Below are 12,982 nucleotides of genomic sequence, written 5' to 3'. Positions count from 1 at the left end.
AAAGGATTTAATTAATCGCAAGTGGAAGAATATAGTGTAACCGTAAATTAAATAACTAGGCATCATCCAGGTCAGGAACCAGAGATTCTTGGTGTATAAAATTGTTCTGGACTTTTTATAACCAGAAAGAAGACATTGAATCAGTGTTGTATACGGCTGGGAAACTTAAATTTATTAATGATCGTCACCAATGGCTTAGAAACAAGGTTTCCACTCATTGACGGCGCTTCAATGGCGGTTGTGTAAAGTGAAAAGTAAAAAATCACAACTGCTGTGGGTGATTGTAACAGAGGTTTACGGATGATGCTAAACTCGATTTCCCAATGTGTCACTTTCTGTTCCTACCATTGATATACAATCTAAATTGATATACCAGTGATACGATCTAAATCACCTAAGTTGGTTTGCATATTTTCAGATATGCTGGCAAAACTATTATATATAAACCTTAGCAAATACAGTATCTGACAGTTTTAAGCCAAAACAAACGCAATTAAATGTCACCCGGATCGGATCGTGTTGGTCCATATTTTAAATCTAATGATTAAACTAAAATATGCTTTTTATATGCTAAAATTTGCTTCATACTGAATCTATGAGGCATATCCCTAAGGTAGGCCTATAACTGAAAGTTACTTTCCACAATGGCTAAAAGTATTTATAGTACTACCTGAACCTCGCCATTTAAAACTTTATTTTGCTCTTGTCCTTTCCGTGAAACACTGAGAAATAAGGACATTAATGCGTCACCAACAGACATATACACAAAAATACAGAATTTAATTAGGGAATTTGCTATGCTTTAAGCATACCTAACGGAGTACATACCTATAAAATAAGTACAGTATTTATGAAATCTTTGTTAATGTCATCAAGTTTTATCATAACAATTTATATTTGCTTAGTTCGGAGATGACCCGAAATGCTGTCGAAATGACGGCTTATTATATGAAATGAAGTACTATACCATAGAAGATTTAAATTGGTAATTTATAATACGTACCCAAGAGATGGGCTATGGGCCTAATGGTTGTAAGGTCCAGCTATTGCATCACACGGTGAGTAGGAACAGAAAGTGACACAGTCATTGGAAAAGCGAGTTTAGTATCATCCGTAAACCTCTGTTACAATCACACACTGCAGTTGTGATATTTCACTTTACATTTTACACAACCACCATTGAAGCGCCGTCAATGAGTGGAAACCTTGTTTGTAAGCTATTGGCGATGGTCACTAATAAATTCAAGTTTCCCAGCCCTATACAACACTGATTCAAGGTCTTCTTTCTGGTTATCAAAATTCAAGAACAATTTTATAACCAAAGAATCTCTGGTTCCTGACCTGGATGATGCCTAGTTACGGTTACACTATATTATTCCACTTGCGATTAATTAAATCCGGTGATCGGTGATCGGAAATGTTTGCGGTATTTGTAAACAACATTCGTAAACATATCAGTGATATCTAGAAAAAATAATCATGATCCGAACAGCTGTTTGTCATTTCATAGATCATTGTGTAATAAAAATTGGACGAAAACTGGACAAAAATCGCACAAAACTGCTTATTTGAACGTCTGTAGTTTTATTTACTAAGTAGTGAGGCCATATTTTAATGACTAAAGAAACTCTCGCCAATTCACTGAATACATTAAAATGTCTTGGATCTTGATAGGTACTCTCGTTTTCCTAGGGAAGATTGCGTAAAATGCCATCTTGAGTGTTACAGACAGACAGACATAAATTTGGATGAGACTTGTTTAGGCTTCTTTAATGTATAAAACGTAAAAATAACGTTAAAATAAGATAAAAAATATTTTAAGAATTATTTCATATGGATGACTCTAAAGGTAGGAGGTATTTATACAATACTAGCTGTTGTACCCGTGCTTTGCAACGGGAAGAGGACACAAAATAGAAACATTTTAATCTTTACATTTGTTGCATATAATATTTACACATCCGCTAACGCTTTTAGAAACAAAATTCAACTTTTATGGCCTTAATAAAAACGTTTAAGTTATGACTTTTAAATCTGGTAAGTTATGGATACCACCATTTTGGTTTTGATTAGTTTTAAATCTTGTGTAGGCTGATATGAGAAAAACTTACCAAATCTTCGAATAAAACTTTGACATACATGATTTACCTTTATCTCTCTTAATTGCAAAAATACTAATTATTGAATTTAAATGAACATTTTTTTTTAATTTCACTCTTCTTTATATTAAATCGCAAATCCTTCCAGCTTCAGTTTCTTCACTCACAATAAATCATTAGCAAAACTAAGTCAGCTGTTATAAACTTAAGAAATATCACTGTGCCTTATCAATACAGTTTTTTGAAATATTAAATAAACTATATATATAGGTACTATACAAAATTTTAAACAAATAATTTTAGTATAAAGACAGCAGACAAAACTAATATGATTATCAAAGACTAAAAAATGTAATAGCAAATACAGTATATGTTTAATTGCATCTCTGATTCTACTCTACAAAAATATCAACAAACCACTTAATATACAAATAAGTTCTTTTAATCAGTTCCATTGCCCATTGGCTTTACATTTTCACACTTACCATTAAGTAAACATAACAGATATTTCATTGATTTTAGAAACAAAAGAACACTGTGTACTGCTTAGTTTTATGATATTTTCCTTGGTTTAGTTTAATCAGTGTTGTGGCAAAACACAAATAATAAATGTATCAAATAAAGTAAATGTGAACTGAAAGCTATGTTAATATAAAATAAGAGTATTTTGTATTACCATTTGATAATTAAATAACAGATTTTAGAAAATAAAAATCAACGACGTACAATTTAGTTATTGATGATATTCTATAGTTTAATTTAAGCATAGGTTTAGCAAAACATAACTTAATTTACCTAAATATACATATAAAAAACAATGTTATGTGCAAGTTATTGTTAATCAAACACATGTTAAGCAGTTAGAATTTATTTAAAGTAGCCTTCAAATTCATATAAAACATCTATACATTGTAATTTTCATACTGTTTCCATGAAAACATATCAATAACATTATTTTCATAACTTAAACGCTTTAAAAAATCCAAAGCAGAGCCGAAGTTGATACAGCAACGGTTATAGAATCTTTTTTTTTTATAATCATTGACATAGTTTTACAATAAATAATCAATGATAAAAGGTTAGATTAAAATAAACCTACCTCATAGTTATGGAAAATAATGTCTTTGTATCAGCTGTCTGAAATTATGAAATATGCAGTTTGCAGTTCTTCTTGTTTACATTTAAATGTCAAAGCAAATGTAAACAAACATTGTTAGTGTTCTAATCGCAGCCATGGAGACCAATCAATATTTACTTTTAAAATGTTCACCTCAGAACGTTTAAAGCCAAAGGGGCAAAACCTACGGTTAGTATCGAAATGTTAGTAGTCCTATAATGGTCCTTAGTATGGTAGCTATATTTTTGTAAAATTTAATCCCAGTTGGTTCAGTAGTTTTTGCACCTATTAGTAACACACATACAGACAGACACCATTAGATTTTTATATAATAGTATAGATATAGATGATTGGAATAACATAAAAAAGAGAATGAAAATATTAAACAACTTTTACGACAAATATATAGATAAGACAGAAATATTGACAACAACATATCAACATATCAAACAACTGGAAGGGGGGGAATGGTAGATGTACTAGCAATTGGACATGGGGCGGGTGAGTTGGTCCAAAAACCTCGCACCCCAAAAAACGTCACCGAAAAACTATACTGACAATATTAAACAACTCATACGACTAATATATAGATAAGATAGAAATATATATCAACATATCAAACAACTAGAAGGGGGAATGGTAGATGTACTAGCAATTAGACGTGGGGCGGGGGAGCTGATGCCGAACCCCAAAAAACGTCCTCGACAAACTATACATAATGGTGGCACATGGCACAGCTAACCTGTTCACCCTGTATATAATGTGTCCGTTAGCACAAAAACTCGAGCAATTCCGATCCGATCTCGATGATATTAGGTACAAACATGTAAACCTACGTTTACTAGAACGAGTTCTCGAACCAGCATGAACGGACTATGGGAACGGGGGTTTATGGGTGTTTACAGCATAAGGGGTAAAAACCGGATTTTCCCGTTTTTGACCCAAAACATCAAACTCACCAATTACTTTCCAAAACATTTTGTAGGGCTTAAAATAATAAATCATTTTGTATATTGAAACGTTTATGCACCTAATCGTTACGGCAAAAATTAAAAATATGGTAAATAAAAAAAAATCAGAGTTATTTTTATGGAGAATAAGTAACTGTTATAGTTTGCTTGTTTATGAAGACATTTTGATCAAATTTGGGAAATGCAGTTATTTCTTACTCAATCATTCATTTTACAAAAAATAAAATAAAATTAATTTTAGTGTTCATCCAACCAGGCAAATGGAAATTTGCTCATTCTGAAGGTTTGTTGTGGTGGGGGTATTTTATAACATCATGGAAATCATACATAAAATGTAGCCCTTTTTTTGTAACTTATTTTTTTTACAGCTGATTTTTTGAATCAGCGAAATAGAAGGCAAGTTAGAAGTTTTTTTGAGAGATTATCTTTACGTGAAAAGTATTTTTTCCTACAGTTACCTTACAATGTACATGTTTTCTCACTGATTTGAGAAAGCAAAGTGGCCAATTCGCTCATCAGTGAGACAATGTTAACATTGTCTCACTCTAATTACTTTGTCTCACTCGCTCCAGATTTGCAACGTGAAGGCAAGAAATAGTGATCGCGTAACATGCAGACAAGGTCATATGCGCGCGAAATACATTGGCAGCACAGGCTGTAAATCAACTGGTCAGCTGTTGTACTGTTGTATCATTAAATGTAATAATAAAAGTTCTCTTCTTTAATAATAAAAAAATATGTAGTTCATTTCACGTGAATTAGTAATTTTCGTTATCTATACTTATAATGAAAAATTTTAAAACAATAACGTGTTATCATCGTCAAGCTAATTTAGTTTTTATTGATCTTTTATCACTCATCTCATCCACTCAGCACGACTATAAGTTGGTTGCAAAGATAAATTACATTTATGTTGTATTTGTTTGGAGAACTGAGGTGAGTTAATTAGTACTTAGTCTTATTGTAATCTGTATATTACAATGCAAAGGCTTTTTATGCAATTCATTTGAACTTTTAAAGTTGTAATTAGTAGGTACAATATAGGAAAGAGACGACGCTTGAGAGTTTTTATCCCATAAGAATAACATGGAGATAATTTTTTGGGCAGTTAGAAAAAAATCCTGGTCTTTGCCTACGTATCACTATATAAATATCCAACCTTTTAAATATTACTAATCATCACTTATCACTTATATATTTTCAAAATCAAGCTAATTCTTTCATTTATTGACCCATACAAGTGTAAATGTAAAGTAGGGGCAATATAGGAAAGATACCCTACTTTAGGGACTTTTTCCTCGTAATAATAACATAGGTGAGCTTTGTGATGGTGCAATTTCGTCCTGGGACAAAATTGTACTGTTGGCCTCGGATAGCTAATCTAATTGAGTTAGTCCAGGGTTAGTGGTAATAATAATAGTATTTAGTTTTAAAATATGGGCTCAGATATGGTCGTTAAAGCATCAGCTTTCAGTAAATGACACATTCATCACTGCCCGGGTAAGGCCTTAATTTGAACAAAATTTGGCGTTAATTCCGTGAGTGAAACACTGGTCGTAATTAACTAAAATCTTAACTTCGAAAATAAAAATAAACTTCTACTTAATGGATATACCGTGTTTCACTTTTGGAATTAAAACCAACTATACTTATAATTAACCGATTCGATTGTCGAGAGTCCACGAGCTATTTCGCCCTGGCCTAACACCTACTATTCGACGATACCAGAGTTATTTCACCACTGGCTAATTACCGGGCTATTCCGCCCTCGACCTACCGTCTCGTACTATCCGCGGGTCCGAGAGCTATTCCGCCCTCAGCCTAACCCTAGTATTCGACGATACCAGAGTTATTTCACCACTGGCTAATTACCGGGCTATTCCGCCCTCGACCTACCGTCTCGTAATATCCGCGGGTCCGAGAGCTATTCCGCCCTCAGCCTAACCCTAGTATTCGACGATACCAGAGTTATTTCACCACTGGCTAATTACCGGGCTATTCCGCCCTCGACCTACCGTCTCGTAATATCCGCGGGTCCGAGAGCTATTCCGCCCTCAGCCTAACCCTAGTATTCGACGATACCAGAGTTATTTCACCACTGGCTAATTACCGGGCTATTCCGCCCTCGACCTACCGTCTCGTAATATCCGCGGGTCCGAGAGCTATTCCGCCCTCAGCCTAACCCTAGTATTCGACGCTTCCAGGGTTATTCCACCACTGGTTATTACCGGGCTATTCCGCCCTCGCCCTACCAGGGAGATGTTGCTAGCTATTCGCCCAGCACTCCGATTCAGAGCTCCCCAAGTCCGACTGAGCCTTGTCCTGCGCCGCTTTTATAGGGGTCGCGACGCTAGCGCAGTACGTGGCCGCTTGGAGAACTAATGACTCTGCGCGGGCCATTTGAATTCGTACGAACGCTCGTTTTCTTATCTCGTGAAATTTTTACCGTTACAGCTTTTAACCATTTTTTTTAAGACCCTGCTCTCGGCCTATACAAACCCATAGAAATGTTCAATACTATTGTACAACTCCGTTAACATTTCAAATCTACATCTATTCCCACGAATATTTTCAAACACATCGACTTGACAGTGCGAGGTTTGCACAAAACTCGAGCGCCAACCCGGCCGCGGGCATTGACATGCTTATCGCTGCTCGCTGCTTAGCTCCTAGGTATAAAATCCTCCCCTGATCATATTGTCATTTTCATCTTTCAAAATATACCTTCTTTGCCAAATACATGTCTTAAAACTTGGTCTTTAACAACTCCTCTGTATAGAATCCTCCTCTGATTATATTGCCATTTTCATCTTTCAAATATAAGTCACAGGCTTAGTATTCTTAACTTCTGCTATTGTAAATAGCTCCCCTGTCAAATTTGGGGTATATCCTGTACTAAACACATTATTATACTTGGAAATCCTTACACTATCAGCCACCTCATATATTTGGAATTTTAACTTGCACTTTAAAAGTCAAACCATCATGCACATATTTACTATTCTTAACATTCACTTGGTTAGGCTTCATTCCAGAGAACTGTGCCCTTCATTATTATATTTTCTGATTGACTTTGGAAGTAAATCCAATAATTTATAGCTTCCCTGAGTATTAAATTCTCTATATAATTAATTCTTTAAAGTAGTTCTCAGGAACCTTTCTACAATTGCAGATTTAGTAGTATATAAAGTGTGATAGTGATTAAGATTTAGTTTGATAAAATTTTCAAAAATTATTTTCCATCGTCAGTTTTAATGTTTTTAACCCCCTTTGGTAAAATGGTTTTAAGGCTTCTGTAACCCCCAACCCTGTCTTATTCTTTATCAGTGAAGCAGCAGAAGCTTTTTTAGAAAATGTATCTATTAATCCTACTAATAATATAAATTAGAAAGTTTGGATGTTTGTGATAAGTGAAGGCGAAAAATACTGGTCAGATTGGGCTGAAATTTGGCATGATGATAGCTCACATTCCCGATTAACATATAGGCATATTCTTATTTCAAAAATCCTTTCGGGCTCCGCCCCAGTGGCTCTGGAGTTTCCCATGTTAACCTTATGAGAAATGGAATTATTGAATCTTAACAGCTGTTTCAACTAAACAAGTTGGTTCTGTTCTATGATGTTCAATAGCATTAAAGTTACAAGGATTACCAACAGGGTGCAGCACTATTATTTCTTTTACATTTATGACAACAGCTAATTTGCAACCTGAAGGTAAGTGAGCGCAGCGAACGAGCTCCAACCTAAAGGTGAGTGAGCGTAGCGAACAAACTTCAACCAGGACGTGATTGAGCCATGCGAACGAGATAATCTTGAAAATGAGGAAGTTAAACGGGGCAAAGCCCGCGGGTTACAGCTAGTGTTAATATATATTTATTGCCAGAATTTTCTCTAGCATAGATTTCCATAGTTGACACCCATGTAGTAGGCTGAAATTTTAACTATTTTCAAGCTGTATTTTAAGCTGTTTTCGAGATATAAGTATTTTAAAACAATAAAGCAATGCATTGAGTTTGTAATCTTTACCAACACCAACATTATGTTATTATGCGTTGGCATACAAATTAAACTGTTTAAACTATTTAACAAATGGTGATAATTATTTTTAATCAAGTGTTGTAACCCAATTTGTAGGCTTACATTTTAATAGTTTTGCCTATTTCAACCCGGTATTGAGATATACGCATTTGAAATTAAAATACCCCCACCACAGCAAACCTGCCGACTAAGCGAATTTCCATTTGTCTGAATTGATTTTCAATTAAATATATTTTAACAACATTAGGTTTAACGAGTACCTAGGTTTGCTGCTACAAGGAAACTAATATAGTGTGTTTTTTAGTAAAGCACACTTTACTCGAATTTATCAGAGTTTTGATTTTTGTTTGATAATTTTTAGTAGGGTCTTTTTTTAGTTCAATAACTTCGTTGGCAGTGATAAACTCATCAACTTTAGCGATGTAATCTTGTTTTTACATGATAACAGTGGTATTACCCTTGTCGGCTTTGCAAAGCATAGCATCATGTTCAGACAATTTGTTTCTTATGTTTTTTAGAACATTAATTTGGTGTTTTTGTGACATCGTTAGACTGGCAGAATTAGGGCTTTGTTTGTATTTTGCTTTTAATTTTCGTGATAAACATAACCTGGCTAAATTCGAGTAAAGTGTTATTCTCTGATAACGATATCCGCTATCTACGTATCATGAACCCATCAGCCCCAATACTACGGGGGCTTCCTAAAGTTCATAAAACAGGTGTTCCCATCAGGCCACTAGTCGACTACACAAACGCACCCACATACAATATCGCTAAACGACTAGAAAGAATCCTAAAGGATAATATAGTGCTAAACAATAACCACAGCCTAAGGAATTCCTATGATTTAATTGACAAAACTAAAGATTGGCGCATACAAAACCATCATTTGCTTGCCTCATTCGACATAGTGAATTTATACACGAATGTGCCCGTAGAAAAAACCATAGATATCATACAAACAAACTTAACAAACAAATCAGCTATGTTACCAGAGGCAATAAAAGAGATTATTGACCTGTTAAGAGAGATTTTGAGGCAAAACTATTTTGCATTTAATGGGAAATATTATTCTTAAACTGATGGTCTGACAATGGGCTCCCCGCTCTCTGGAATTTTATCTAATATACACTTAAATTACATTGAAAATGAGTACATTTTATCTGGCAAGAACAAATATCATTCTAAAATAGTATTATACAATAGATATGTTGATGATACAATTGTCTTGTTTGATGGCAGTAAAAGGCAGTTGGATCTACTTCTAAATTATCTAAACAAAATAGCCCCGAGATTAAAGTTCACATTAGAAACAGAAGAAGACAACGCAATACATTTCCTAGATTTAACCATAACTAAAATTAACAATAAATTCGATTATAAAATCTACAGGAAACCCACTTTTTCAGTTCAGACCATTCACGCAACCTCATATCATCCACATTCTCAAAAAATTGCAGCATACAGCTCTATGGTACACAGACTTTTAACGGTCCCCTTAAGTCCCACAAATTACAATAATGAATACAATATCATCAAACATATAGCCATATCCAACGGCTATAATAGCGGGCTTGTAGACAGACTTATTATCAAACACCGTAATAGAGAGGTCAAACAAAAGGACGAAGTACGTATGTATTGAATATTCCCACACACTACAAAATTGCCTATCCAAAGAGCTTCGTAGGCAGGGAATCGAATTAACATTCAAAACTACAAACCGTACTCGTAACACCCTGTCACAAATTGACCGATCAAGAGATAAAATGGAAATGACAGGTGTTTACAAAATTAAATGCCAAGATTGTCCGAGCCAATATGTTGGGCAAACAGGTCGTGGGTTCGCCAATCGCTACAACGAACACAGGCCCAAACCACGATTAATCAAACAAAATTCAGCGTTTGCCCAGCATTTAATCGACCTAAACCATAACATGAGTGAGATTAATGACGGTCTTGAGGTGCTACATAAATGCAATAAAGGTAGTAAACTAAACACGTAAGAGGAGTTTGAAATTTACAAATTGTACCACGACACACTGCCAGTGGACATATCCTCAACGAAAAACTGCAGTTCCAGTCACACTCTATTTTCAATGTGCTAATTCACCAAAATAACCGGCCACCGGACCTTTGTCCTACTGATAAAATGGACAACAACGAGGAAGGAGTCTGACACTGCAGTCTACTACCTGGGCCGGGACCGTCCGTGTCGTGTGCGTGTGATAGGCCTATCAATGTCAATTAAATGTTTACTTTGTCTTTCCGTAATTAAATGTTCGTATTCGTGTATTTATTGTGTGCGTGTGACATCGATGTCTTCGTTTTTGTAACCCTGACGATGCCGTATTTACGGCGAAACATGTAGGTTGTTAACCTCAAACAACATTTGGATTACTTGACGAGGTATAGTACCATTATTATAGTCATATAAAGTAATCCAGGGGCCATCAACATGGAATTTTATTTTGAAATTAAATATATATTAACATTAATAGATACATTTTATAAAAAAACTTATGCTGCTTCACTAATAAAGAATAAGACAGGGTTGGTGGTTACAGAAGCCTTAAAACCATTTTACCAAAGGGGGTTAAAAACATTTAAACTGACGATGGAAAATGATTTTTGAAAATTTTATCAAACTAAATCTTAATCACTATCACACTTTATCTACTACTAAATCTGCACATCAATAACTGCCTTCGATGCCTTCTTTCCTTTGCAAAGAAAATGGGCTCGCTGACAAACACGTAAAACATATAGCTAGGTCTGGGCAGTGTAGTGTATTTAAAACTGCACTACAGCAAGCGAAATCCCTCCCACGAAGATAAGAATCCTTCAGTGCAATCTGGAGCGATCCAGGACGGCTGACACACTTCTCCGTTAGTTTGCCCTCGAACACGATGTCGACGCACTCATAAGCAGCGAACAGTACCAGTATCGAGATAGGGACCCACCTTTATGGTTCCCTGATAGTCTTGGTACTGCTGCATTCTGGGCTCGTAATGCAGCTTAAGTACAAGTGCGGGGTCAAACGAATGGCCAAGGTTTCGTTTAGGTTCGGTGCCGGGATGTCACTTACTTCAGTGTCTACCTTACTCCCAACGAGGCCATCCGTGACTTTCGTGAGAAGATAGACCGCCTAGAAGAGAGCGTGCGCGATACCACCGGACACGTCGTCGTGGGTAGGGACTTTAATGCTAGAGAGTGGGGAATGACCCTCACCAACTCCCGGGGCAAGTACATTCTGGACTTTGCTGCCAGAGCCGGACTCGTTGTCCTGAATGAGGGCAACACGCCAACTTTCCGCCGCCCTGGGATGCGGAGGACGATCCCAGACATTACCCTTACATATTAGTCCCTTTTGCCAAGGATCAGATCCTGGAAATCCCTGGAGGATTACACGGCCAGTGACCACCAGTACATAATTTTTGACGTCCTAGATGGTCATCTGAGACAAGTGGCAGCGTTTTGTCAATTGCCCGTTCGATAGAACATTAAAAAACTGGACGTGGCTAAATTCAATGGAGCTATCCTACGAAGAACACCGGTGGTTCAACCCGCAACTGGCGTGCCTCACGCAGAGGCCTTAGTAGTTGCATCCACGATGGAACTGATTGTCTCGGCCTGTAAGTTTATGCCTCGCAGAAGATACCGGTGCAATAAGCGTAGCCTTTCCTGGAGGTGAAATCGGGCAAGTACCCGTAAGCTCACGGGGACACTCTAGGAGAAAGTAACTTTCCGCAGTGTGAGGGCAACGGCTGGGCGCACTCCATCAGCCAATCCATGTCTCTGAGTCCGGAAGGTATGGTTATCTAGAGTGTGTGGGGTTCTCCCTGGCACCTTAATTGAGCAAAGGGTGTCGCCACCTTTGATGGATAGGTTCATCCGGGTGGGACCCACTTCTATTCCTGCCTCCTTTTGGGAAACCCTGATGGCCTGGCAGTGATGTTGAGCTTGATGGGCAAACGAAGTAGATCGGGTGCTGGGTTCAAGCCCGCTGGGGGTGTTCAGGGATCTATCGCCTTGGTCACCTCTGGTTTCCCAGCAACTGGGTAAGGCCTCGATCGGGTAGTGGTGTAAATAGGTGGTTGGGGTTTCCCCTATCAGCTTGCTAGTGGTTCCTTTCTTCCTGGCTTTGATGGCGGGTTCTGCTTGTCAGGGATTGAATAGGTCCCGAGTGTTGCTTGCACTAAATGCGTCAGGACGTTCCACTATGGTCCTTCTGGGTTTCGTACCTGGGGGAACCCAGGGGGAGTGACGCTTAAACAAGTAGCCGGTATCCCTGGTTAGGATTGAGGGGCAACCCTCTCTCCGAAGGGTTGCTTCGGGGGACCTCTCCCCTCGTCAGTATGGATTCAGAATGGGGCGATCAACTATTGATGCGATTGAGGAGGTGAAGCAACCCGTGATGAGAGCTGAGGATTTTAACCACTACTCTCTCAGGGTTGTGCAGCTCGTAACGCTCGATGTGCGAAATGCATTTAATTCGGCGAGGTTGTACGATATACTGGTCGCTCTGGAGAACACCTTCCACGTGCCGGCATACCTCATGCGCATCATAGAGGATTATTTCCGGTTTCACCTCCTCACGTATGACACTGCGGAGGGCCCGCGGACGATGAGTGTCACTTCTTGTGCTGCCCAATGTTCCATACTCGGGCCAGACCTCTGGAACGTCACTTATGACAGCCTTCTGAGGTCTGAAATGCCTGAGGAAACTGTTTTGGTTGGGTACGCAGACGACGTTG

General features: G+C 37.5%; 1 protein-coding gene across 2 annotated transcripts in view; it reads left to right on the top strand.

The window, feature by feature from the left end:
* The first annotated feature begins 5,112 nt into the window (after positions 1 to 5,112).
* Positions 5,113 to 12,982, top strand: part of LOC128997259 (crustapain-like) — a 133,218-nt gene continuing 125,348 nt past the window's right edge. For both annotated transcript variants that reach the window (XM_054422874.1, XM_054422873.1), the window contains exon 1: positions 5,113 to 5,123. The gene's annotated coding sequence lies outside the window, so the exon portion shown is untranslated. The remainder of the gene's footprint in view (positions 5,124 to 12,982) is intronic.

Source organism: Macrosteles quadrilineatus, unplaced genomic scaffold (genome assembly GCF_028750875.1).
Source record: "Macrosteles quadrilineatus isolate MER2022 unplaced genomic scaffold, UCM_ALF_1.0 Scaffold_6__1_contigs__length_79288215, whole genome shotgun sequence".
NCBI classification, from domain to species: domain Eukaryota; kingdom Metazoa; phylum Arthropoda; class Insecta; order Hemiptera; family Cicadellidae; genus Macrosteles; species Macrosteles quadrilineatus.
The sequence above is the reverse complement of the archived record's forward strand: the minus strand, read 5'-3'. Positions and strand labels throughout refer to the sequence as shown.